This window comes from Phoca vitulina, unplaced genomic scaffold (assembly GCF_004348235.1).
Source record: "Phoca vitulina isolate PV1807 unplaced genomic scaffold, GSC_HSeal_1.0 scaffold23, whole genome shotgun sequence".
NCBI lineage: Eukaryota > Metazoa > Chordata > Mammalia > Carnivora > Phocidae > Phoca > Phoca vitulina.
This window is the reverse complement of record NW_022589726.1, coordinates 5,358,671-5,384,793: the sequence shown is the minus strand read 5'-3', so window position 1 is coordinate 5,384,793 and position 26,123 is coordinate 5,358,671. Positions and strand designations below refer to the sequence as shown.

At 37.8% G+C, this 26,123-nt stretch overlaps 1 protein-coding gene across 1 annotated transcript in view; it reads left to right on the top strand.

Moving 5' to 3' along the window:
• The first annotated feature begins 342 nt into the window (after positions 1 to 342).
• RAP1B (RAP1B, member of RAS oncogene family) overlaps positions 343 to 26,123 on the top strand; it is a 46,729-nt gene continuing 20,948 nt past the window's right edge. The window contains exon 1 of the mRNA XM_032420366.1: positions 343 to 527. The gene's annotated coding sequence lies outside the window, so the exon portion shown is untranslated. The remainder of the gene's footprint in view (positions 528 to 26,123) is intronic.

Below are 26,123 nucleotides of genomic sequence, written 5' to 3'. Positions count from 1 at the left end.
AGCACCAACTGTTGGGTGGCGTTGGTGACTGAATTAGTTTGCATTAAAGGCACCTTTTAAGTTTCGGAGGGTTTCTAAACCCTTCGCCTCACTGTAACCCGCTGAGGTCAGGGAAGTCGACACGCGCATCTGCCCTGAGCCAGGTGGCCCAGGCGAAGCTAAAGGGGCTCTAGAGGTGGGAGAGAAACACCGCCCAGAACTCGCAGCGAAGGGGGCCGCGTGTGTCCGGCCTGCGCTGCGGCGGCGCGCAAAGCCCCGCCCCTCGACTCCCCTCGCTCCGCCCCGCGGCCCCGCCCCTTCCTCGGCCGCGCACTCGCGCGCCCCGCCCGCGGACGGAAGCGAGAGCGAGGCTGAACGCCTGACGTCAAGGCGACACCGCCAAACCTCGCCCAGAGTCAGGCGTGTAAACCAGCCGGAGCGGCGGCGGTGGCAGCGGCAGGAGCGCCGTGGCGCCGGGAGCAGCGACCCGGAGGGAGCGCGAGGCGCGGGGCGACGCGGGCTGCGGGGACCCGGTGACAGCGTGAGAGGTTCGCAGAGTGCGTGCGTGGCCGCTGAGGGGAGCGGCGGCGGCGGCCGCGCGGGGCGGGGGCCGGGCGCCGGCTGAGGGGAGCGGGTGGGGTGCGGCGCGGGCCGGGCGGGGCGCGCGCGGCGGTCAGGGACCCTGGTGGCGGCGACGGCGGCTTCACGGTGCGCTGCAGGTGGTGCGAGGGCCCGGCGCCCGGCCGGCGAGCGCGCTGCCTTCCGGGCCGGCGGGGACGAGCAGCCGCTGCCGCCGCCGCCTCCGCGGGGGAACAGCGCGCTTTGCGGAAGGGGTCAAATGTCTGAAATATGGCGGAGGAAGTGAGAGCCCGAGGACCCCCCCCACACACACACCCGCTTGCTGCCTCCTGTCCGCGGCCGCCGCAGCTTCTCTTGCTGCCCGCCGTCCCCCGCCGGCTCCCCGGAGCACTCGTCCCCCGCCCCGGAGCCCCCTCGCTGGCCACCTCGGTGCCCTCCTGGGTGTGGGTGGAAGTTAGAACGGAAACCAGAAAGTTGTCCTTTGAGAAGACGCAGCTTCCCCCAGCCCCGAGCCAGGACGAGGAGCGTTCGGGGGAAACCACTCCCCGGCGCCCTGCAGGCTCCAGCCTGACAGGGAAAAAGTTTGCCTGAAACGGGACTGGTTTGCTCCATTTGTTGCGGGAAGTGGCAGGAGGAAGGCAGGGGAGGGAGCCCCACCTAGTCTGGCAGCAACCACCGCGTAGGGAAAAACTGTTAAAGGGGCCTTTCCCTTCGTCAGCAGGAGGAAATCTCTTTTCTCTTACAGAGGGAGACAAAATCCAGGAAGTTTGTCGTCTTCTCTTTTTCGCCAACTCGATGTGTCTAATCCTAAAACTGTCAGCACCATGAGTTTTATTTAAAATTACCCCAATTAACCGGGCCATTTGGATTTTTCTTCTGAAAAGAACTGATGACTTTTGGAGAAAAGATCATCCTTGCGAGTTTAAGCACAGGATTTGCTTCCCCTTCGCTCCACCTCCCCCCCCCCCCATTAGTTTAGCAAAACATTTTGGCCCTGCAACTCTTGTTTGGAAGGAACGTAAGCAGTTCTGTATTACAGTAACGGGAAATTACATTTTTAACGGGGTAGAAAGTTGACACTAAATTAACATTGTGATTTTAGTATTTTAAGATTAATTCAGTCTAACTGGATTTTTGTTTTGCTGGTAGCATCTAATATATATCGAGTGCTTACAACTTAAAGCTTCTAACTCGCAAATTTATTTTTGACTCTTTTTTGTAATTAGAATGCTGTTTAGACTTGCGCAACAAAACCTTATCTTAGCAAGAAACTAAAAAAGGGAGACGTTCATTTAATTTCAAACTCCGATCTCTCCTCAAAGCTGACTCTTGAATAGTATTTGAGTCATAATGGAGTCATGGGACTTTTTAAGGGCCGGAAGGGACTATTTAGGTCATCCAGTCCCACCCTCTCATGTTATGGAGGAGGAAACTGAGGCCTGGAAAAGATAAGATTAGTTAGTGGCCTTGCTGACTTTTAGGACAGTATGTAATAGAGAACCAGGAGAAAGAAATAGAGTATTTTTATAGTGAATTACATTTTTACGGGATAACCATCATATACAAAATGTTAGTACCTTAGTCAAATAGTGTGGAAGAACCACATTCCCAGGTTTAGGAAAGGAAATTGATACTCAAGGAGGTTAAATAACTTTAAGGACACAGAGCCCTGAATGATGGTCTTATTTGAGCCCTTCCTGCTTTTAAACTCTGCATGACACACTGTTTTCACTTGGATTTTCTTCTTTGGCATTCTCAATAAATTGTGAGGTTGCCGTATCTGAGGAAGCCACAAAGTAAATTTTTAAAACACCTGTAGCCAGTTTAGTTTTAATGTGCCAGGTATCAGAATACAACTGAAGAACCCGATAATAAACTGGCTTAATTTAAAAATGTGATAGAGGGCATGAAAACAATTACTCTTCTCTTTTGCATTCTCCCCATAACACCCCCAGGTTTCACTCCATGAAAGTCATCTCTTTTCTTTCTGTGACACCTATCACTTCTAACATTCTGTTACTGTTCTGTTATCGTTATTCATACGATTTTTGTTACCTATTCCACTAAGTTGTAAAGTCCAAGGACAGGATGTCTTCTTTGTATGCACCAAAGCACTGGCATGGTACATTGCACATAGATAATACCAGTTTGTTAAATGTAAGCATAATGAGGGTAGGGACCATTGCATTCCCCATTGTATTCTTAGTTCCTAGAACCTTGGCTGTGCAGATAACAAGTGTTTAGCATTTAGACTTAAGAAATAACTGTAGTGAACATTTGAGAATATTTGAAGAGAACTTTGTCTTCCTTCAAAAGAAACATTTCTACATTGGCTTTGGAATCCTTTTTTTTTTTTTTTAAAGATTTTATTTATTTACTTGACACAGAGAGAGCGAGCTAGAGAGGGAACACAAGCAGGGGGAGAGGGAGAAGCAGGCTCCTGGCCAAGCAGGGAGCCCGATGCGGGGCTCGATCCCAGGACTCTGGGATCGTGATCTGAGCCGAAGGCAGACACTTAACGACTGAGCCACCCAGGTAACTTTACAAATTGATTTTCATTTTATCCTCAAAACAATCCTTATTAGAATTCCAATATTTTCTCTTAGCCATATAAAGGGGAAGTGAACCACCATGGTAAGGGGCCATCAAGTAAGGAGTATCTGTTGAGATGTAATAAAGAATTAATCATAAAACTTTGATCATGTACATAAATACCATATTAAGTGCATCTTCTAGTGTAATTCAAGACTAGTAGAAGGCCTATTGAGAGGTTGATAACATAGTAACTAACTATACATGTTTTAAATATAAAGTCTAAGATTTGGGTGAGAAATTGCTCATGTTCAGTTTTGACTTTTGTAGTAGGTACTTGATGAATATTTGTTAAGGGAGTGAAATTAATCAGTGAAACTGGATCTGAATACAGAGAAAATTTGGCTGTTTTACACAGGTGTTATTTTTTTTTTTCCCAAATGTGTAATTTTAAATAAGCGATTTTATTATTGAATACCAAGATCTCACTGAAAGCACACATGTCATTTTCCTAGACTTAAAATAATGTGTTCCTGTGTATGTATGGATAAAGAGGGTGGGTATTGATCTGTACTGTGTAAATTTGACACACCAGGAATAGTTTAGTATTTATGAACTAAATAGTCAAAAGTGCTTTTTTTGTTGCTGTGGCAGTGATGTCACATGTTCAGTCTATAGAAAAACTTTGATAAGATTGATCTTAAACTTTGTGGGACCACATAAGGCTGTGATTAAAATAAATGCCTTGATTATTTTTCCCCTCTTATCATTTTTGAGGACTCCATAGTCTTAGAGATTAGGCTGAAGTTTTTACTGTTAGCCTTTTCAAGTTGAATTTCTTATAGAAAAAGTTAAGAACAGACATTTTGGCTGATGCAATGATTCATTGTAACATTGGATAAATTTTTCAATAAACAGGAGTACTGTACCATGTGCTGAAACACTTGTGCTGAAAGCCTAATATTTTTCAGTGTTCTTAGATATTTTGCAATAGTATCCAAAGGTACTAATTACCATTTGAGGACTTAAGTCTTTAATTTATTAATTCTTTGGAAATCTCATGAATACATTTGAAGCAGTAGCTACAAAGAATAGAATGAGTTTATCCATTTGCAGGAAAGACTAGCTTTCTATATATATAATCTGTTGTACTTTGAGCCTAGTTGAACACTGGATTCTAGTCATAGAATTCCTGTTTTAAAGAAGAAAGGTTATGCTGCCTTTAAAAAATTAAAACCACTTTTTAAAATGTTCCACAAACAAAAAGAAATACCACTATTCCATACTTCCTAACACTGGTGTGTTTATTCCTAGTGTTAGTCAAATTAGGGTATATATTATTTCAGTAGCGATTTAGAAAGAATTTTTGCTCAGCATTAATAGAGGATCAAGAATTTTTAAACTGTTTCCAAAGAGCCTTGAAACTTAGAAAGACATGAATATTTAGGGAAAGGTACCATGTTTTAAATAATATTTAAATTACTTATCAAAAGAAAAAATATCTGCAACATGAACTGAAGAAATTCCATCTGGTTTTTATTATACAGAACAATATTCTGGAATAGAACTATGATTAAAGTTTATTGTATTTGAGGTACTTGAGTACTAGAAATATGTTCACTTTTAGGGGTGCCTGGGTGGCTCAGTCATTAAACGTCTGCCTTCAGCTCAGGTCATGATCCCAGGGTCCTGGGATCGAGCCCCGCATCGAGCTCCCCGCTCGGCGGGAAGCCTGCTTCTCCCTCTCCTACTCCCCTTGCTTGTGTTCCCTCTCTCGCTGTGTCTGTCAAATAAATAAATAAAATCTTAAAAAATATATATATATGTTCACTTTTAAATTAAGAATCCCAGTCTCTCTAGCCATAGAGAGAAATTATCTAGTGTTCTGATTTTGGATTTTACATTGAGTTGGTTTCTAAAGCTTACTTTTGTAGTTATGCTATTTTATAATTTTGTAGTTAAGTTCCTTTATATACTTTATATATTTTATACATACAACCAGTGAGACCTTTTAAATTTAAACCATTCTGATCTCATGAGATAATTTGCTAGGTAATCTTTTCCAGTGGTGAGGAATTCAGTGTTTTTAACTGTTGTCCAAGTAGACTCAATAAAGATGTTAAAGGAAGAGAGCATTTATTTAAATCAGTTATAAATCATTTTGATTGCATTAAATTATTGACTTCTTGGAATCACATCATCTTCACATTATAGATCTTGCTGAATTTTTCAGTATTGCTTTGAAAATTTATTTCAGTAAATACGTACTTTTAATAAAATGGATTTTTTTCTTATATTCAAAACTTAGCATTTCATTGAATAACTTTATTTTGAAAATATGCAGTGAACTGATTGCCCCAATAGTGGATTACCTCTACCTGTTGCTTTCCTCTTTGCCTTGTGGAAAAGAAAAAAGATGAAAGAAAATCTGTTTTGTCCATTTAATAGTAGTTTTTGGCAAAAGCTTCTGGAAAGGAAATGGAAAATGTTACGTAAAATAAAATTCTAATTATCTGTGTCTTCTAAAATTTATATTTTTAAAGTTTATACATTGGAATATATTTTTCCAAGTCACTTTATTCTAAAAAAAATTAGGAGACTTTCTGAAAGTTCTCAGTTAATGGGACTGAGGATTTCAGTAAAATAAAAACTAAATATAAACTAATTAGTAGGTTCTGGATGTCAAAGTGGTATGCATATTGCATCCAGCTGTTGGCTTGTGTTTTAAGGTTACAGTGAGACTATTACTATTACTACGTAATGCTAGCAAAGTTATAGCTGCTACCTAAGATTGATAAGTTATGGTTACGCTCCTTGATAACAAAACTCAGGAATCCCTGGGTAATCTTGAATTCTGTACTGTACAGATAATAAAGAAGAATAGGGATGAAGTATATAAATACGTGTGTTTTCTTCTCTTGAAATTGTGCAATTTGAGATACTGCATTGAGTTTGTATTGGTAAGACTGGCTGAGTTTTTAAATGTATGTCTTTTGAATTTTCTTATTAAAGTGTTTAGAACACAGAAAAATATAAAGGAAAAAATTAATGTCATATATAATCACACCAGTACAATGAATTTTTAGGCAAAATTCGTACCTCCTTTTCTGAACCTTTCCTACCTCCTTGGTTCCTCAGTGGGAACAGTGGCATATACTTAGAGTTCTTGAGGATTAAGTGGAGTATTATCTATAAATGATTATAAAAGAGTATACTAATGTAGTATTAGTTATTGTTCTATAAAACTTTTATTTCTCTGTAGCATCGCTTCTCCCAATTGAAGTTATTTATATTAAGGCGTGAATAAGGACTAAGAAAGAATAATTGTGATTGTGAATAGCTTAACGGATTGTCTAGCCCAGGGGTTTTCAAAATATACTCCAAGGAATCCTGGGGATTGCCTGGACATTTTCAGGAATCTGCAAATACAAAACTGTTTTTACAATAATACTGAGATGTTCTTTGCCTTTTTCACTGCGTGGACATTTGTAATAATGGTAACAAAAGCAGTGGTGAGTAAAACTTTCGGCACCTTAGAACAAATAAGTCAGAGCACCACGCTGTATCATTGTATTCTTCACTGCCATGCATTAAAAAACAAAAAACTTTAACCTAAATGCACTTGTTGAAGTTAAAAAAAAAATTTTTTTTATCAAATCTTGGCTCTTATACATATTATTTCAATATAGTATGACAAAATGGAAAGTATGCTTCAAACACTATCTTGCTGTTCTATTGAGGGTAAAATGGTTGTCTTATAGGAAAAGCATTTGTGTAATTATTGCAGTTGCAAGCTCAACCAGCCACTTTCTTCATGAATACTTTTTTTTACTTGAAGGAATGCCTGAAAAACTATTCAGAGTTATTCAGACTTGGGTATTAAGCTGACATTTTCTTGAAAATAAACAAAATGAGCCTGTTTCTTTTTAGGAAAAGATCAACACTATTTATGGTCAGTGATAAAGTTCTAGTTTTCAAATGAAAATTAGATTTTTGGAAAATTTGTATCAGCCACTGTGCTCTTGACAGCTTCCCAATATTTAGAAAATTTTTCTGATGATACTGGTGATGTTAATGAACATAGTTTTTTAAAAATAATATATAATGTGTCAGTATTTGAAGATCTGCATAACTCTTTGTACAAGTATTTTCCAAGTGACCAAGTGCGTGATGTTACAAAATCATGCATGCATAAGAAATCCTTCCTAAGTTCTAGCTAGACCTATGGATTTTAATGTTAAAACAGACCAAAGTTTATTGGTAAGGTTTTCCATTCCAGTATATTGCAACCAGTTGTTAAGTTTTGGTGTAGTATCAAAGGAGAATATCCACATTTATCTGAAAAGGCTACTAAAATATCCCCAGCTGTGTGCTTATAATTCACTTTTTTGTATACTAGTTTTTCCATGCTTTGCTCTCAATGTATAACGTCTTTGATTTATTTGATTTTTGTTGGAGGGGAAGATAAGAATAGGAACCAGAGATATATGTGAAGCAGTATTTCCATGCACTTCATCTTGAAATCTCTTATTAATACATAGTCATTTTAGGTTGACTTTTTTTAAAGATGTATTTATTTTAGAGAGAGTGTGGGCGAGCAAGAGTGGGAGGGGCAGAGGGAGAAGAGAGAGAATCTCAAGCAGACTCGCTGCTGAGCATTGAGCCCTACACAGGGCTCAGTTTCACGACCTGGAGATCACAACCTGAGCCAAAACCAGGAGTCGGAGGCCTAACCGACTAGGCCACCAAGGCACCCCCTAGATTGACTTTTTTAATAGTCTTCTCCTTGAGCATTCCATTCACCTTTTGATCATTGTAATAAATTAGGTGATTGTTATTTTTTAAGCGTATTTCTTGGTTTTAATACTTGTACATCTATCTGATAACTCATTCACCTAGATTGCATGTGTGCCCAAATTTTGACATAACCTTAAAAAAGTTTTTAATTGTTGACTTTCATGAGTTTAGGATATTTAGTAGCTTTCCTGTAGTAAAGCTATGGACTTTTTCCCATTTCAGGTTTAATAATGTCTCTTTGACCTGAGTATTTGCTGTGTTGTCTACCTTTAGTAGATATTTTTAAAACAAATTATAATGTTCTTACCTTTTGGGAGAAAGCGGTTTCTTGTTCATGCTTGTTCGAGAACAACCGTAGCAATCCTTATTAACAACTATTTTTATAAACCTTTTGTCATAGGATAGTTCCAAATTTTAAAGGATTTTTAGGCTAACCATTCAGTTCAAGTAATAAGTTTCAGATTATGAAAGAAGATAGGTAAATTGTAGATTATACTGTACTTTCTTGGAAATTTAGTGCCAGTTATTCCCCTAGAGGTAATAAAATGAGTGTGTTCTGTGAAGAAAGTAGTGAGTCCGAGTTCTACTGGTTGAAAGAACAGCATTGACGGAAGAGGCAGAGGCCTGGAGTGGAGTGGTTAAGAGGAATAAGTGTAAAACTGCTAACTTTGGGGTAGCTTTGAGGAATAAGCATTATGGAACTCCTGCCTACATGAGCTAAGCCCACAGTGAGGGAGGGAATTTAATAGGAAACTTGAGTTCTCTCTATATTAAACAATTACCTGGTCAGCTGTTCTGCCTGTTCTGAATTAGGGAACAGACGGAGATCATATTTTATGTTCAGGACATCCAAATTAGTCACAAGGTTGCCACTGGCTATTGCTTATTCAGCTTTAGTTGCTAGCTGAAAAAATTGTAACTTCCTCTATTTTAGATTTTTTACATTTAAGCTTGCTTTCTTCCAAGAGTCCTGTCACCTTACTTCATCCTTCAACAAAGAGCAGACGGGATGTGCAAGCTTTTAAGGACAGAAGAGCATTCATAACATTTTTCTATTGTTTACATGAAAGTGATGATGGTGATAATAGGCAGTAGAGAGGTGGGAAGGGCAGGAAATCGAGCAGAAAAGAATAAGGATGATGATTAAGAAGTTCTCTTTCTAATGAGCAAACCTACTGTTACTGCACTCACTTTAGAGTTCAGGTTAACAGGAATGATAAACACTTGGAAAAGCATTTGTGATGCTTTAGTGATTGATAAATCTTGTCTCCCAAGAAATGGTCCTGGGTAGAAGATAAATTGGTACTATCTATTGCGAGATTATGGGGTTAAAGTAAAAGTTTTCATCACTAAGCAGTGTAACTCGAGAGTACGTTTACTTTTACTGCCCAACAGACTCTTACGCACTTTTCTCTGAACCTTCAGTGCTTAAATTGGACACTTATTTTCCTGGTAAATTTTAGCTGATTCCTTTGAGCATGAGGGGTAAATTTGAGAAATGATGTGCTAGTTTTCAGTAGTTGCTAGACCTTGGATTCCACCCTATTAAGTATCATGGCTTAGTGACGATAACTTTGAACTGGCTTCAGGCTTCAGTTATCCCAGGCTTTGTCCCAGGCTTCAGTTCTCTCTCTGGCACTGGCTGTAAAACCTCGAACAAGTTAATGTCTCTCTCTCTCTCTCTCTCTCTCAGGACTTATCTTTACATAAGCCAGTTTGATGAAATGGCTGTTTAGGTCTTTTTGAACTCTGAAATCCTGTGTTTCTGTGATACTTACCTTGTTTAAGCCAGTCATCTCTTGTTTGGACTCCTTCAGGGCCTTCCTAACTCGTTTCCATTCTTGTCCTCCTTTACCTCAGTCTCCACCTAGGTTTTAAAAATCATCTTTTAAAAATGTAAATCAGATCATATAATACCCTCCAGTCCAAGCTACCCTCCAACCCACCCCATTGGCTTAAAATAAAAGCCAGATCCAGTTCTTGCTTACTTCACAACTTTATCTCTCCATTGTTCACTAAGCTCTACCCATATTGGACTTCTTCTGAGCTTAACCCAACAAGCCCTTTACCATCATTTTTTTTTTTGATTTTGTTTATTTATTTATTTGATAGAGAGAGAGAGTACCAGTGGGGTGAAGCACAGAGGGAAAAGCAGACTCCCTGCTGAGCAGAGAGCCTGATGTGGGGCTGGTCCCAGAACCCCGGGATCATGACCTGAGCCGAAGACAGACGCTTAACCGGTTTAGCCACTCAGGCACCCACCTTTACCATCTTTTGAGATTGGGTGTTTACAACTACTCTCCAGCACGATCTTTCCCCAGCTGTCTGCAATTCTGCCTAAGTATCATTAGATCTCTGGCTCAGATGTACATTTACAGGGAAGTTTCTCCTGATCACCTTATATAAAGGAGCATCCCCTTTATTATCTTCATAGCTCTTACCACAATCAATAATTACATTTATCCATTTATTCTCTCTTGCCCTCTAAACTGTTTGTTTCAAGAGAGCAGGAATACAGTGTCACTTTGCCACCACAATCTCAAATGCTTAGCCCAATAACTGGCACATAGTGCCCAACATTTTTTATTTTAATGAAAAGAATACATAAGATGTTCAATGATTTATCAGTTCCCATCATAGGCTACTTACACTAATTTTTTAATGTGTTGTATCTGTTTCCAACTATAATTCCTCATTATTTAGGGCTTTTGTCTCTGGAGGACTCATTCATCTGACTGCATGTTTTTGAGAGCTAATTATTCTCAGTTACTGTATGTTAGGATTAAATTGAGTAATTATGCACAAAAGGTTTTTAGCAAAGACATGAAAAGTTAGTATGAAATTTAAATAGCAGTTTAAAATAATAATTGATACCCAAATGAGTGATACAGGTGAGTGCTTATAGAGTCAAAGGAATAGTGAAAAGTCTTAGGCTCTAGTAGTCAAAGAAGAAATTATAAATGAGGTGGGATCTGTACATGATATCAAGAGTATGTAAGTTTTAGACTAATAGTGAATCAGGGTGGGCAACTACAAAAATTAGAAAATGCAAAGTATGTTCAAAGGAGTGTTTTGCTACGGTAGATGTTTATGAAATGGATTATAGGTCCCCTTAAAATTCTTGGTCTCGGGTACTTTGGAATTCAGAATTTTGTGGAAAGATTTGTTTTGAATTTTAGTAAGTAATCAATATTTCTAAAGTGAAACATGGATAGTCACTAAATGGGATGAATAAGAACTATAAATAACCTCATGATAGTGCTTAAGTGAAGTTTTGCTGTGTAAAAAAATTATATCTACTATGAGAAATGGATCTGAAATTGTTGGAAAGGCTTTACTCTTTATTACTTTGTGTCTTTGGGGAGGACATCAGGGTGTGAAAATGTTACTTTGAAGCAATTAGCTTAAAAATAGTCTCTGCCAAGGAATTCTTTTTGACACAGATTAAGGATGGAATGCACTGCTTAGGCTGATGAGTCTATAGGGAAAACCACCTAATTCCTAGGAGTCCAGTTAAATGTTTGGAAATAGTGAAGATTCATCTGTGTGTATTGGTGCCTGGAACATAATAAATGGTTTTTTTAAATGTTTAATGATTCAGAGTTCATATTTTAGCCACAATTTCTTAATAGATTTTTTAAGTCTTTTAAGATATCATGTGGTTTGTCTTCCAGTTCATAAGGTTTCTAAGAATTACATAATACATTTCATTGTAAGTTAGAGTACAATAGAAGATCGGGATAGGAATATTATAGGACTAAGGTAATCTCTAAAAATTCTTGATGGAATCACTTATTTTTGACATGGAAGGAAATATCTGAAGATGCTTCTTTGAAACTCAGAATTGATTACAGAAAGTGCCTGCCCACTTTTTGTGGTTTCCCCATATGTTGTCCTTATTCCGATAGCCTAATTAACACCCAAACTTTGGTTCTCGTTGCTTTTAATCCATTCGTTTGGTACATACTAATATCCAAGAATGCAAACATGTATATGCTATTTTTTGGATACTGACTTCTATTTTATAGAATTGCCAAGACAGGCAAGTTCTGAAGTGACTTTTTTTTTTTAAAGTACTTACCTACTAATTATGCAAGTTAAGTGGAGTAATGTATGAGAAAGCCAAGTACAAGCATTATTTGGGGCTTTGAAGTGTGGCATGCATTTTATTTTTCTGAATGGCCTTTATTTTATTCGGTCACTGAGCGTCTTTGAACAAACTGAACATGGTAAAGTGTAAAAGGAAGAACTTTAATTAGTCAAAAATAACTTCATAAGACAGTTAGTTGTATAAGCCAGTGTCAGCATTAAGCAGCTAGCATAAACTGCTGCTTAGATTGAGATACTAAAATTACCAGAGAAAATTATGGGAAGTACCTCTGCTTCCACTGTTTTTTTGTTAGTTGGTTAATTTTTCTCCTCTGAACTTTTGGCAGGTTTACTAGGGAATTTTCCATTAGGAATGTCCTGGCCTTGAAATTTCATTTAGAATTTAATTTAGTCATGCAAATTATGAACCCACAATCTAAGTCATGGCATTCTTATTATGGTTTCAAATGCATTTGGGGCAATCATATTAAGCTTTGTCATTTAATCCTAGTTAGGAGGTTAACAGTAAAATGAAATAAAATATTTTTTGCAGTCATTTATTCCTTCTGTCATGGAAGACACTAATTCTGTTTATTTCTGAATTCAGCCTTATGTTGAAACAGATTGTAAAATTGTGTTTTAAAGAATGTTCCCCCCCCATCCTTGTGGAAGGTGGTGTTTTGTAAAATCTGAGTATTTATATTAAAAGAAATATTTGTGGTGTTCTTCCATTTATGAAAACAGGTGTGGTTTATTCTGGAAGTTTTACCCATAAATTCTAATTTACCTGCTAGCACTATAAGTGCCTCACTTCTGATGTGTTTTACTTTTGCCCTAACAGGTCATAAACTGTACTTCATAGAGTATTTGCTTGAAATATATAAAAGCAGATATTTTCCCTAAGAGGGATATTTCTGGTTAATATAGTTATCTCATTCTGCAGCCTATTCAGAAAACATTATTGAGCACCTTTGGTGTTAGTGTTAAATTCTGGAATGATAAATCAGCAAACTGGGAGAAGATAGGGCTTCAGCTTGCAACAGAAAAATACATGGTTAGCATTCTTACCCCCAGTAACAGTCATCCCTTTGAAGTGGTTGTATCGCTTTCTGTGACTTGTGGAAGTTAAGACATTAAGAGCAGGTTATTTAAATTACTGAAGAATCTGATTTCTGCAGACCTGAGGAACAACAGAGACTTTCTCTTTCTTTATTAAATTGGGGGACGGTTATTTGAAGGCAAAATGATGAATATGATGGTCAGGGGTGAACCCTGACCTTTCTTTGCTAGGAATATAGGTCTTAGGGTCTTTAGGAGGAACAGGGAGGTGTTATCAGAGTCTTCCAGAGGTACTTTTAAAAACTTAATGTGCACACACACACACACACACAAACACATACAATCCCTACTATGATGAGAGATGTTACTGATGACCACTGCTGTGATACCACTTAGCTCTCCTAGGCTTCTGTGTCTTGAGATTTAAATTTGATCTGACTTTTGAGACCTTCCTTCCCACCATTCCCAGGAGCGATTTTGTCACCTCTTCAGATATCCCATGCATGGCTCCTTACGTCCTGTCATGCTAGGGTGTGGCCCTTACGGGCCAGACTGTATCTAACAGAAACATAATATCTGCCTCAAAATGTCTTATATAGATGTATGGATGTGTGTGTTCACATTTATTTTTAGAGAGACTTACCGGTGTCTGAAAAGACATGTCTAAGTGAATCTTGGTTAACAACCTTGCTTTGTAGAAAGTAAAAATGCCAGGTACTAGCTTTCCTGGCCTCCCTTGCAGCTAGGGCGCGAGTACTTGAGGTTGGTCCAGCAAACAAAGGAATTTTCTAAAATCTAAAGGGAAACTTTGCAGAGCTCCAGTAGCGTGAATCCTTCAATGTGAAACTGTTTACTTTATTAACTACTTCCAGAATCAAAGTGGGCAAATTTAATAGATTTAGCTTCTAATGTAAAAGTACTTTACCCAACATGCCCTTCTTTACAAGTTTTTTTTTTTTAAGGTTTTATTTATTTGACAGAGAGCGAGACAGCGAGAGAGGGAACACAAGCAGGGGGAGTGGGAGAGGGAGAAGCAGACTCCCAGCCGAGCAGGGAGCCCGATGTGGGGCTCACTCCCAGGACCCTGGGATCATGACCTGAGCCGAAGGCAGACACTTAATGACTGAGCCACCCAGGCGCCCCCCTTCTTTACAGTTTTATATATAAAGCTTGATGGAGTTTTAGGGCATGTTGGGGACTTACCTTCTTGCCGTAGGTTCCCCTCATAACACTGTTTAGTTATCCTCAGGAATAGTTTTAAACAACTGAATCTGTTGACTAAGTGAATAAAGAATGAATATGGAGTGAATGAGTGAATATTATAAAAATGAGCAACATCAACTGTGCTGGAACCCAAAGCATTGTTTTTTGGTAGATAGTCTTCAGCATTCAGGCAAACCATTCTCAGTGATTCCTTGCGGGGGGGGGGGGGGGGGGCTTTGTATATTATTTTGCAGCTAATCATCTTTGTAAAACTATCAGACAACACTGCTAGTTATTTAAGATCAAAGTATTCTACGGCGAAAGTTTTTAAATGTTTTTAGTTAAAACCCTATTTCTCCTTCCCCTAAACCACAGTAGTCATTGATAATTGAGAACTATACTCTTTCCCTTTGGGACCAGAGTTGGTCTCAGAATCATTCTCAACACTGCACTCCAGGCAGCCATTTATATTTTGCATTGATGTTTGAGCTAAAACCCATTTGCCACCTGTGAATAAATAGACAAGATCTATCCTTATTTCTTCCAGGTTCTAGCCTTTAGGGTAGGTATCAGTAAGCTTTTTCTGTAAAGGGCCAAATAATAAATTTTTAGCCTTTGAGGACCATACAGTCTCTGTCACAACCATTCATCTCTACCAGAGCAACCATAAACAATATGCAGTTGCATGGCAGTGTTCCAACAAAACTTTAATTACAAAAAAAACAGGCAGTAAATGGGATTTGGCCTGAGGTCTAGAGTTTCCCAGCCCCTCCTCTAGGGCAAGAAACTGGTTTTGATTCATTCAACAAATAATTGCCTTCTATATTCCAACTGTGTTAAGTGCTGGTTATGCAGCAATTAACTTTACACATATCTCTCGCCATGAGATATTTAAGTCTTTTTTTTTTTTTTTTAAGAGAAAGCGGGGGGGGGGGGGGGGGGGCGGTGGCAAGGAAGAGGGAGAGAGAGAAAAAATCTTAAGCAGGGTCCATGCCCAGTGCAGAGCCTCTTACAACCCTGAGATCATGAGCTGAGCCAAAATTAAGAGTTAGATGTTTAACCCACTGAGCCATCCAGTCCCCTGAGATAAATTTAAGTCTTAACTGAGTATTTTTTTATGCATGTGGACAGATCCAAAAAGTATGGCCTGTCCCATAAATCTGCCTCATTTGTCAATATAAGTGAGATCTTGGGCAAATATGCTAAGTGGTGCCATGTTGTGTGGTAGTGATATTAACTAAAAGTAATCTCAGTATGCTTTGGATACCACGTGGTGTGATAGCAAAGTTAATATTCTGTTGTGAAAAATAGAGAGCCTTGAAAGTATGCATCTGATACCTGTTCTGTCTGCCCATGGTAGGTACACAGTATTCATGCAGTCTTATAAAAGAAAGCTAAAATTATTGATTGTCTTACTATCTTTTGTCAGTCGCTTGCAATTTCTTCCTCTATGCGGTATATGGTTTCTGACCTCTTAATTTTAGTTTTTATCATCTCATTAAAGGTTTTTGTTGCAAAGTGGTGCTTTTTTTAAGATTTATTTATTTTGGGGAGGGCAGAGGAGGAGGAGAGAGAATTTTTTTTTAATAAAGATTTTTCTTTTTTTTTTTTTTAAGATTTATTTGACAGATAGCAAGAGCAGAACACAAGCAAGGGGGAGTGGGAGAGAGAGAAGCAGGCTCCCGGCTTTCTGCCAAGCAGGGAGCCCGATGTGGGACTCGATCCCAGGACTCTGGGATCATGACCTGAGCTGAAGGCAGATGCTTAACGATTGAGCCACCCAGGCGCCGGAGGAGAGAGAATCTTAAGCGGGCCTCCCACTGAGTGAGTGCAGAGCCCCGCTGCAGGGCTTGATCTCAAAACCCAGAGATCATGACCTGAGCTGAAATCAGGAGTAGTCGCTTAACTGACTGAGCCACCCAGGTGCCCCCAAACTGATGCATTTTAAAAGCCATCTATTAATCATATTTTAATAAAATGCTTAACATTTCTAGACATATTGTCCAGGCTTCTGTTAGAACTATTTTTATTCATTTAAAAAGTACCTTTGGTTTTCTCTTCAAAACATCCAGTACTGTTGCTTATAAAATGAGACCAGGTTCTTGACCAGTACTCAGAGATCTATGTTATGTTGACTGTAGATTCTCATGCTGTTTTTATTTTCCTATTTGTACCCTGAGATCCACTCGGACTGTGCTTTCTATGGTAGTCTAATCATATTCCTACATTTTGCTGCCTACTGTGCCTTTGCTTTTACTTCTCTCAAGTGTGTTCTTCCCTGTTGAAATGCTGTGCCTTTTGTTCATTTGCCGCCACCTTCATAAATTTGTTCCTGACATCTCTTCAAATTTTCATAATATTTTTCTCATCTTTTTCACATTTTTTATCTCATCTTTCCTTACAAAACTGTAAGCTTCCTGAAAGCAAGTATGTTTTGTTCATCTTTGTAACCTTCATAGTGACTTGAACTTGAGACATATTCAAATACTAATTAGATGAAAGGTACTCCTAATTAAGCAAGGGACAGTGTTTCTTCAAGAGAAATGTCCTTAGACTTGTATCCAAATGAGAAAACTCGTGCCAAGATATACTGTAAATTGTAAATACTATACAAATATTGTCTGTTACCATAAACATTCAACTTGGCTCTTACGCTAAGTGCCTTACAGTTTGGTTTTTAATTTCCATATTTTATTTCAGAGAAGAGTATGATTCTGTTGTGGCAAAAGACAAGGTATATAGTACCTCAAAATGTTCTCAAGATGTTAAGACTTCACAGTTTCATATCTTTAAGATTATGAAATACAAGAGGAAGCAAATTCCTCTTAAGATGTATTCCTCCTGGGGCGCCTGGGTGGCTCAGTCAGTTAAGCGGCTGCCTTCGGCTCAGGTCATGATCCCAGGGTCCTGGGATCAAGCCCCGCATCGGGCTCCCTGCTCAGCAGAGAGCCTCTTTCTCCCTTTCCCTCTGCCTGCCGCTCTGCCTACTTGTGCTCTCTGTCAAATAAATAAATAAAAAAAATCTTAAAAAAAAAAAAAAAGATGTATTCCTCCTAAGATGAGCAACCATCTTGATTTGCTCAGGAGTGAGGATTTGAGACACAAGACTTAACAGTGCTAAAACCAGGACTGTTGGTTACCCTGACTCCACTTTATGATGTAGCCATCTTCCTTGCATGTCACTGTGTTGGCACAGTTTTAAGAAGTGTAATAAATCCCTAGTAACTGGATGATTGGTTTGATGGGAGAGGAGTGTTGGGGGCACTTGGGCTCTTATTTATTGTCTCTATTATTTTGGACATTTTCTAATGTTCAAATGAAAATACAAAAGTGCATTTGATTAATTAGTCTATTTAGGAATATGTTTGTGTATGACATATCATTGGTGACTTTATCAGAAGATGGTGCTACTCAACTTTTTAATTTAAAATTGCATAATCTGTCAGATGATTAATGCTTTATTTAAATGTACCTTATTAGATAAAGCAAAGTCTGAGGTGGCCTGAAATATTCCTCTTAGTTCCCTTAACAGTGGTTTAAGCTTTACTCATAGATTTGCATTGCAGAGACCATCTTTCTAAAGAAATGTCCAGGATAGACTATGTCTGGTCATACCTTTGCTGGAATTAGCTTTTGTATATGCTTATGTATATAAATCAGAGAAGTCCATGGCTGAGAACTCTCTAAGAGCAGGTGTATAACTTCAAGTTACTAAAAATCCTTTTAAGTTTTATCAGCACTTAGGCAATAGTGGCTTAACTAATACACTATGCCTGGTGGTATTGTTGGAAAAGAGCCATTAAAAATATTGATACTTTATACCAAAAAGGACATTAATGACCCGGTTCCTTCCCTCTTCCCCCTCCTCATTTTTTTTTGTTTTGTTTCAAGTTCCCTCCCATTTTGTAATGATTAATTTTTTTTTTATTTTAACTGTACCTCTTGGGGCTATGTGGAATAATAATAGCATCCTTAATTTGATTAATCTTTGGCTAAAGTAGGCTCTTCTGGAATGGTTTGCTTGGTTGTTATCCTCGTTATTTTTCTTGTTTTAAGAATGTGAATAGAATCCTTTGATGTTATTTTAGCTTTTTATGGTTCTTTTTGCCAGCCTATGAGACTTGCCAGCTTATATCTTGGGCCACATTGTTGTAGAGAAATTACTTGTGCCTTGTATCCAACATTATATTCCTATATAGAAATGTAAAGATCAGATTTGGGTTATGAAAAGACTTGAGAAGGCAAGAACATGGAAAAATTTAGGTTGAAGTTGAAAAAGAATGGTGTTCTTTTCACAAAAAAAGGAGCAAATCTGTATTTTGCTTACAGTAGTTCAAGTTGATTTTTAGTAGATAAATCTTCTTTTAGACTAGATCTTAAGGAAAGAATGTGAAGTAAACACTGGCAGTGGTGTCACATAGCAGTAGTTACTTGATTATTCCTAAAGAAATGAGAAAATAAGATAAAAGATCGTTACTGGCCTGTTTACAAAAGGCTTCCCATAAAGAGGAAAAGGGAGCAAGTCTAAAGACACTGTGTGGCACTTTGTGGGCAAATGATTTTTATATGTTATGGTTTATTGTACAACACAAGTTAATCACTGAATATTTTGCCCTGAGATACTCATTAAGCCTAGAAAGGTTTTTGGTTTTGTACACTATTAATCTTTTCTGTTCGTATTTCTGTTTCTCATAAATTGGCAAAAGACTCCATCAAAGTTCATTTGATGAAGCCTTAACGACTAAAACTATAAACCTTAAAATTGAGATTTGTCATCATCTAAATAAATTACATATTTCAAATTAATAACCCAGGAATATTGAGTGGAACAAATTGCACATGGTACATTTATAATCTTGCTAAACAAATCAGTGTTCTGTTTCATGCCCGAAGCCTTTTGAATACAGGCAGTGAGCATCTTTCTGATCTCTTTGGGAATAAGAGATGCAGGGCGCCTGGGTGGCTCAGTCGTTAAGCGTCTGCCTTCGGCTCAGGTCATGATCCCAGGGTCCTGGGATCGAGCCCCGCATCGGCCTCCCTGCTCCGCGGGAGGCCTGCTTTTCCCTCTCCCACTCCCCCTGCTTATGTTCTCTCTCGTGCTGTGTCTCTCTCTGTCAAATAAATAAATAAAATCTTTAAAAAAAAAAAAAGAATAAGAGATGCTACTACCATGTCCATACTATTGTCAGTTTTTACTCTGCTGTCTTTAAGACCTATTGCAAAAGATAAAAGATACTTCCTGAACCAAGTCTGTTCCTCTTAAGCTCCCAGTCTGATTTAATGGCCTCACTATCCATGTTTGATCATGCTGCATCCTATTTTTCTTTCCTTACCCATCTAGTCAGTCACAGTGTTCTCTTGATTGCTTCTGTCATTGCCCTAACCTAGGTCACCATCTCTCAGCTGTGGTAACCTCTTACCAAATTCCCAGAATTCGGAAAAAGAGTACTTAGTTTCTGTGATCTTTCTGAAGCACAGATATGTTCATATCATTTCCCAACTTGCAAATTCTCTCTCAGTTTCTTGTAGAATACAGGTCAAACTCTTAAGCTAAGAGGGTCCCATACCTCTTCCATTTATTCCTCCCTCTGTCCCCATGCACTCCTGTTTCACAGTGAACTCCCCTATTTCTTTAAAATATCCATTGGTCTGGTTTAAATATCCATTTAGTGAAGCCTTGCTTGACATATCCTTTTAGGCAGAGAATTCTTTTATATGTACACATAGCACTTTGTTCTGTAGACCATTCTTGACTGTGAGGGAACACAGTGCAAACACTACATTTTAATGTTCTAAACTAACAGATTTTCTGGGGTATAAAGGCCACTAAAATATAGTTGTCATATTGGTTTTTTCTCAGATTTCTACCTCTTTGTCTTCATAGTTAAAACTCTCTCTTATCTGGTCATTGAAATTCAAGTGGATGACAAATTAATGTTTTCCTTCATATTTGCCTCCTGTATCTCACCCCCCTTTTCCCTCTTTGGGAAATAATGAGGGCCCTTATAAGGCAGTGAAGTGGAGAGAGTGCAGTTGACTCTGGAGATGCCAAGGTAGAATGCATCAGACTTGGTAATGGACTGGAGAAGATAGAAGTGTCAATGAGGGTTCCCCCAGGTATACAGGTTCCTGTAGTATACTATGCTTTTGAGGTACTGTGGGTGCTTCAAGTTGAGCACTGTAAATAGATGGGATTTTAAAATAGCAAGTAATACTGCTTACTATGTGTTACGCATTTTGTTAAACATTTTGCGTGGGATAAGTTATTTTATTTGAATCTTAAAAACTTTAAGTAGATACTGTTACTCCCATTGTCAGATGAGGAAATGAGGCACAGAGAGGTTAAATAGCATACCAGGGTCACTTAGCTAATAGTTAGAACTGGCATTCTAGGAAATCACATTAAAGCCTGTGCTCTTAACTCTTATATTTTCCTATCATTTTTTCAGTTTAAAATACAGTTAAATAAGGCATGTGTGTTTGTGTGTGTCAGATTTTATATAGCAAATAGTAAAGTTAATCTCCATACTCCCATCCATATTTACCTAAATTATGTTTGGTAGACACAGCAGATCTTTGAGTCACTATGTACACCTATAGAATTACTGCTAGATCTGACAAGAAGAAAAAAAAAAGAAACCGACAGGTTAATTCTTAGGTCATGTCCAAAGAACTCTTGGGAGCAGGGGAGAGTTCCACATAAATCTGATCTATTTAGAGGGATCAGTAGAAACTAATAGGTCATTTTTAGCTCACATTATTTCTTTTTGCTTATTTTCGAAACATGTTGGACTTTCCATTTTTCTGTCACTTAGCTACCAGCTTATCCCTTGATTTGGCTGAGAAATCTAAGAAACAGGTTCTTCTGCATTTGTCATATTACTGATAAATTGTTGTACTATAATTTCTCAGAGACATGATCAAGTACTAAACTGAAAAGTAAGAACTCCAGTAATAAAACTAGAAAACATGACCTTAACTTGCATATCATAGTATATGTTGGAATAAGCTTTATTTACCGGCAATATTAATCCATGAAAAGGTCAAGGGAAGAATTTTTTCCTATTTGAGGTATTATAAATACAGTCAGAGTAGAGAAAATGCTACGAACAGTTTGATAGTCTACAAATTGTACACTTGACTAGATTTAGAAATTTAGTTCACAAATAAAACCTTTCTCAGCAGAATATAAGATTGGAAGCATTTCCCGTTTGTCTTCATTATGAGAGAGACAAACTCAGTAAATATGATAAGTAATGTTCATTTTAACAGCTTTTTGTTTATTTTGTAGTTTATTTTTAAAAGAGAGTATGAGAGGTAGGGTTCGGACCTCAAAAATAATTTTTAAATCTGCTCAGAAGTTTTGAATTCTATCATTGTGTCCAACAGATTAGTTCCAGGTTCTCCTGACATTTTAATTAGTTAATTTTATTTAGGAGGGCAAAGAGAACACAGTAATCCTCTTCGGCTGCTAAAATACTACTTTGGGAGTTGGAGGCGGAAAGGAGAAATCAAATATCGTCTCTTCCAGAAAGTGTTCAGTGGGAGAAGTAATGTCACTTGACTTCAGGAACCAGTAGTTAAGTTTTTTTACTTAGTCCTTTATTTATAATTTAAGATCACAGAATTTCAAAAATGGATGGTTGGGGGTGGGTGTTGTAGCAAAATAACTTGAGGATAGAACTGCTTGAGTTACCATAGTTCTGGAAAATTTCTGATTTGACTATAGCTATTTGGAAACCCTATGACATATTCTGATGGAAAGGAATTATGCTTTTTGAATATCACTTACCACGTTTCAAGGATTTGATTCTTACAGCCTTTTTACATTTACTAATGAGATTGATTTAAAGAATAAATCAGATTATGAGGTTGAGAGTTATCTCTGGAACCCAAAAATTGCTGTTTTTAATACTTTTCCTGCTTCAGAGCATTTTCTTTACTGGAATTGCATTCCTACAGGGCAAGTATAAGAACTAATTTTTTTTCAAGATTTGTATAGTTCATTTTCAGCTGGGATTCTTGACATCTGTCAGTAATTGATGTGAACTCAAATAGCAACTTATATACAAAAGGTAACTTGTTTGTGGTCTTTAAAGATCTAAATAGTTCTTTCCTTTGCTAGAACTGAATTATTAGTCTTTAGTCATTGCTTGATTCAACAAATATTTCTAGACCAAATTGGGGACAAAATAAGGGGCTACTGTACATCTAGTTGATGATAGTAATAACTAACACTTAAAATTTTTATAGACAATATACGTTCTTATTTAATCTGCCCATTAAGTCTATGGAATTGGTATTAGCATTGTCTGTATTTTACACACTAAGACACAAGCCGAGAATAAGTGACTACCCTCTGGTAAATTACATAGGTAGTCAATTCTAGGGTTCCCTTATTTCCAGATTCCATGTTTTACCACCCTGGGCAAGAGAGGACCTTGTGTCCATACCCAAATCTTAAATTAGTTCAAAAGAAAACCTTACTTGCACAAAGCATGTGGGACTAGCATGCCAGAACTAAGAAGAAAATATGGAAAGCCTTTACATCTTGCCTTGGTTGAGTGCCCATTAGGATCAATGGATTTTCCCAGTTGAGAGCAGCTATGAATGTGTAGGTTGTCCTATATTGTTTTCAGCTCCTTTAGTTAGTGTCTGTATTATATTTGAAAGATAATTCTAAAATGTCTGTAATACCAAACTACCATTATGAAGTTAGGAAAAGAATATTTACATTATCATTAAATGTTAGTACCAACATAGAATTATATCTTTTTTTTTTTACAATAATTAAGAAGAGGGAATAGAACATTAAGATACTTTTAAAAGTTCTGTCCACATAAAAGTCTTCAAAACCCTGGTATATGTAACAATACATTTAGGAATTGAAAGGGACCTTAGAGATTATTTAGTCCAGAAGTAGAAAATAGTGACTCAGAGTCCAAATCTCCATACCTTAAATAGATTTTATTGTTTTTCACAATATTCACATTTTTAAGAATTTGAATGACTTTAGCTGTATAAGCATTCATTCCCCTTGGCCATTAACACCTTCCAGCTTCAGACATTTTACATGCCTACCTGGCTGATCTAAGGCAACTCTGTGTTCAGTACGTCCCCCTTCCCTATTCCTTCATTTTCCAAATAAGGAAACTGGAAATTGAGAATAAAGTGGTTTATCTCAAATTGTATAACTTTTTAAATAGAGCTAAGCTTCTTTTTTTTTTTTTTTTTAAAGATTTTATTTATTTATTTGAGAGAGAGAATGAGATAGAGAGATCATGAGGGTCAGAGGGAGAAGCAGACTCCCCGCTGAGCAGGGAGCCCGATGCGGGACTCGATCCCGGGACTCCAGGATCATGACCTGAGCCGAAGGCAGTCGCTTAACCAACTGAGCCACCCAGGCGCCCTAGAGCTAAGCTTCTTAAATCTTAAGATAATGTTCCTTTCTACAATTTGTTGTCTCCCCTTAGAAAACAGTACAAGATAGTATATAATCAAGTGCTGAAGTATTTGGTGTGGGTTTTCAGAAAGAGGAACTATCATTGTGGTCTGAGACAGTTCAAGAATACTTCAGAAATCTTTCTTGACAACTACCCTCCTAAGAATTGCATTCTGAGTATTGCTAGTCAGGAACATTCTATCCTGATCTGTGTAGTATTCTTGCTATATAACAGTGGAGGGGGTGGTGCGGGAGAGGGGATCATGAATGTCGTTCCGTATAGAGCTGGCAAAGGAAATCACTGAGGAGCATTTTGTGCATATTGAATAATGGTACCTCATAAGACCAACTACATTTAGATTGCTCCAGAAATCCCATTTTTGCCCCTGTTAGCAAAGAAGGGGCATTGTAGCCATGAGCTCTCCAGTGGATTCTAGACAGATCTCTATGAACTTTCCGAAATCCAAATTTAACGTTAGCTACAAATTAATTGGCATATTACCCTACTAGAGATGTTGATTTGAAAATAATAAACAGAATAAAGCCAAATGGTAGAAACTTTTGTTGAAAACACAAAATCAATCTAGTCACAGGGCTCTTGGGGTACTGAGCTAGCTATACAGTTGATTCCTGAACAGCTTGGGGATTAAGGGTCAAATCCACATATAACTTTTTACTCCCCCAAAACTTTACTAATAGCTTACTGTTGGCTGGAAGCCTTACTGATAACATAAACAGTTGATTAACATATATATGTCATATATGTTGTGTACTGTATTATTAGAACAAAATAAGCCAGAGGAAAATGTTTTTAGAAAATCATAAGAGGGGCGCCTGGGTGGCTCAGTTGGTTAAGCGACTGCCTTCGGCTCAGGTCATGATCCTGGAGTCCCGGGATCGAGTCCCACATCGGGCTCCCCGCTCAGCGGGAAGTCTGCTTCTCCCTCTCCCGCTCTCCCCTCTTGTGCTCTCTCTCTCTCTCTCATTCTCTCTCTCAAATAAATAAATAAAATCTTTAAAAAAAAAAAAAAAATCATAAGAGAAAACACATTTACAGTACTGTACTGTATTTTTTTAAATCTGCATATAAGTGGACCCATGCAGCTCAAACCTTTGTTGTTCAGGGGTCACCTGTATACTTCTGACTTGTTTCATATTGATTTATTTGTGTCTCTCCACACCCCATTATAAATTCTGAGGACAGAGTCTTTTGTTCACTGCTTCATTCCCATTGGGTAGAGCAGTACCTAATATGTTGTAGGCACTCATTATATATTGATGTTGAGTACTGAATGTTATAGTAATCTTGGTATAAGTTATTTCTTAGATTTTTTTTTTTTTAAGATTTTATTTATTTATTTGACAGAGATCTGAGACACAGCAAGAGCGGGAACAGAAGCAGGGGGAGCGGGAGAGGGAGAAGCAGGCTTCCCGCGGAGCAGGGAGCCTGATGCAGGGCTCGATCCCAGGACTCTGGGATCAAGACCTGAGCCGAAGGCTGACGCTTATTAACAACTGGGCCACCCAGGTGCCCCTTAGATTTTCTTTTTTAATCTTCAGGTACTAGCACAACTCTTGGACTAGAGTGGTCTTCAGTAAATGTTAACACCAAGTAAAAGCTAAGAGTTGTTGGTTTTTTTAATTACAATGTAGTTAAGAGTGTTAAATTAGTTTCAGGTATACAATATAGTGATTCAGCAGTTCTGTATATTAGTGCTCATCAGGATAAGTGTACTCTTAATCTCCTTCACAAAAAATACGGAAACAATAATTGGAAGGGACCTGTGCACTCTTATGCTTACTGCAGCATTATTTACAATAGCTGAACTATAGAAGCAGCCCAAGTGTCCCATCGATAGATGAATGGATGTTAAAAACTATAACTATATATATAGTTTAAAAATACATATATATAAAACTATATATGTATATGAGGTTTTTTTTTTAATACATCTATCATTTTTTTATGCTTTTTTAAATTTCCCCAGTGATTTTTAGAATTACTCTTACGGTTCATAATTAGGGTCAGTAATATTTGAAGTTGGGTCTATCTTAGGTCTTATTAATGAAAAATATATGTAATATAGAGTGGTAGATAATCGAGTCACTTATTTGCTTTTTGATACGTATTTTTATATAGTGAAGACATTTAGACTAAAATTTTACTGAATTTTTATTTTCTCTGACTTGTAAGTCTCTTCAGAATTTTCTCAGAATCATTATAGCGTCCATTTTTGTTTTGTATTTTTGTGAAAATTCCAGTTCATTTCTGATTGACGAAGTACTATCTTGGATATATTTATTGAACTTCAGGTAGACTATGATTGCATCTGTTTCCTCAACTTTCTTTTCAAGCAATTATGAAGCAGCCCGTGAATCTGACTTGGGAAAGAGCCCTAGGAGATTTTGTTTTCTTGTCCTTCCATGTCTTTGCTATGATTTT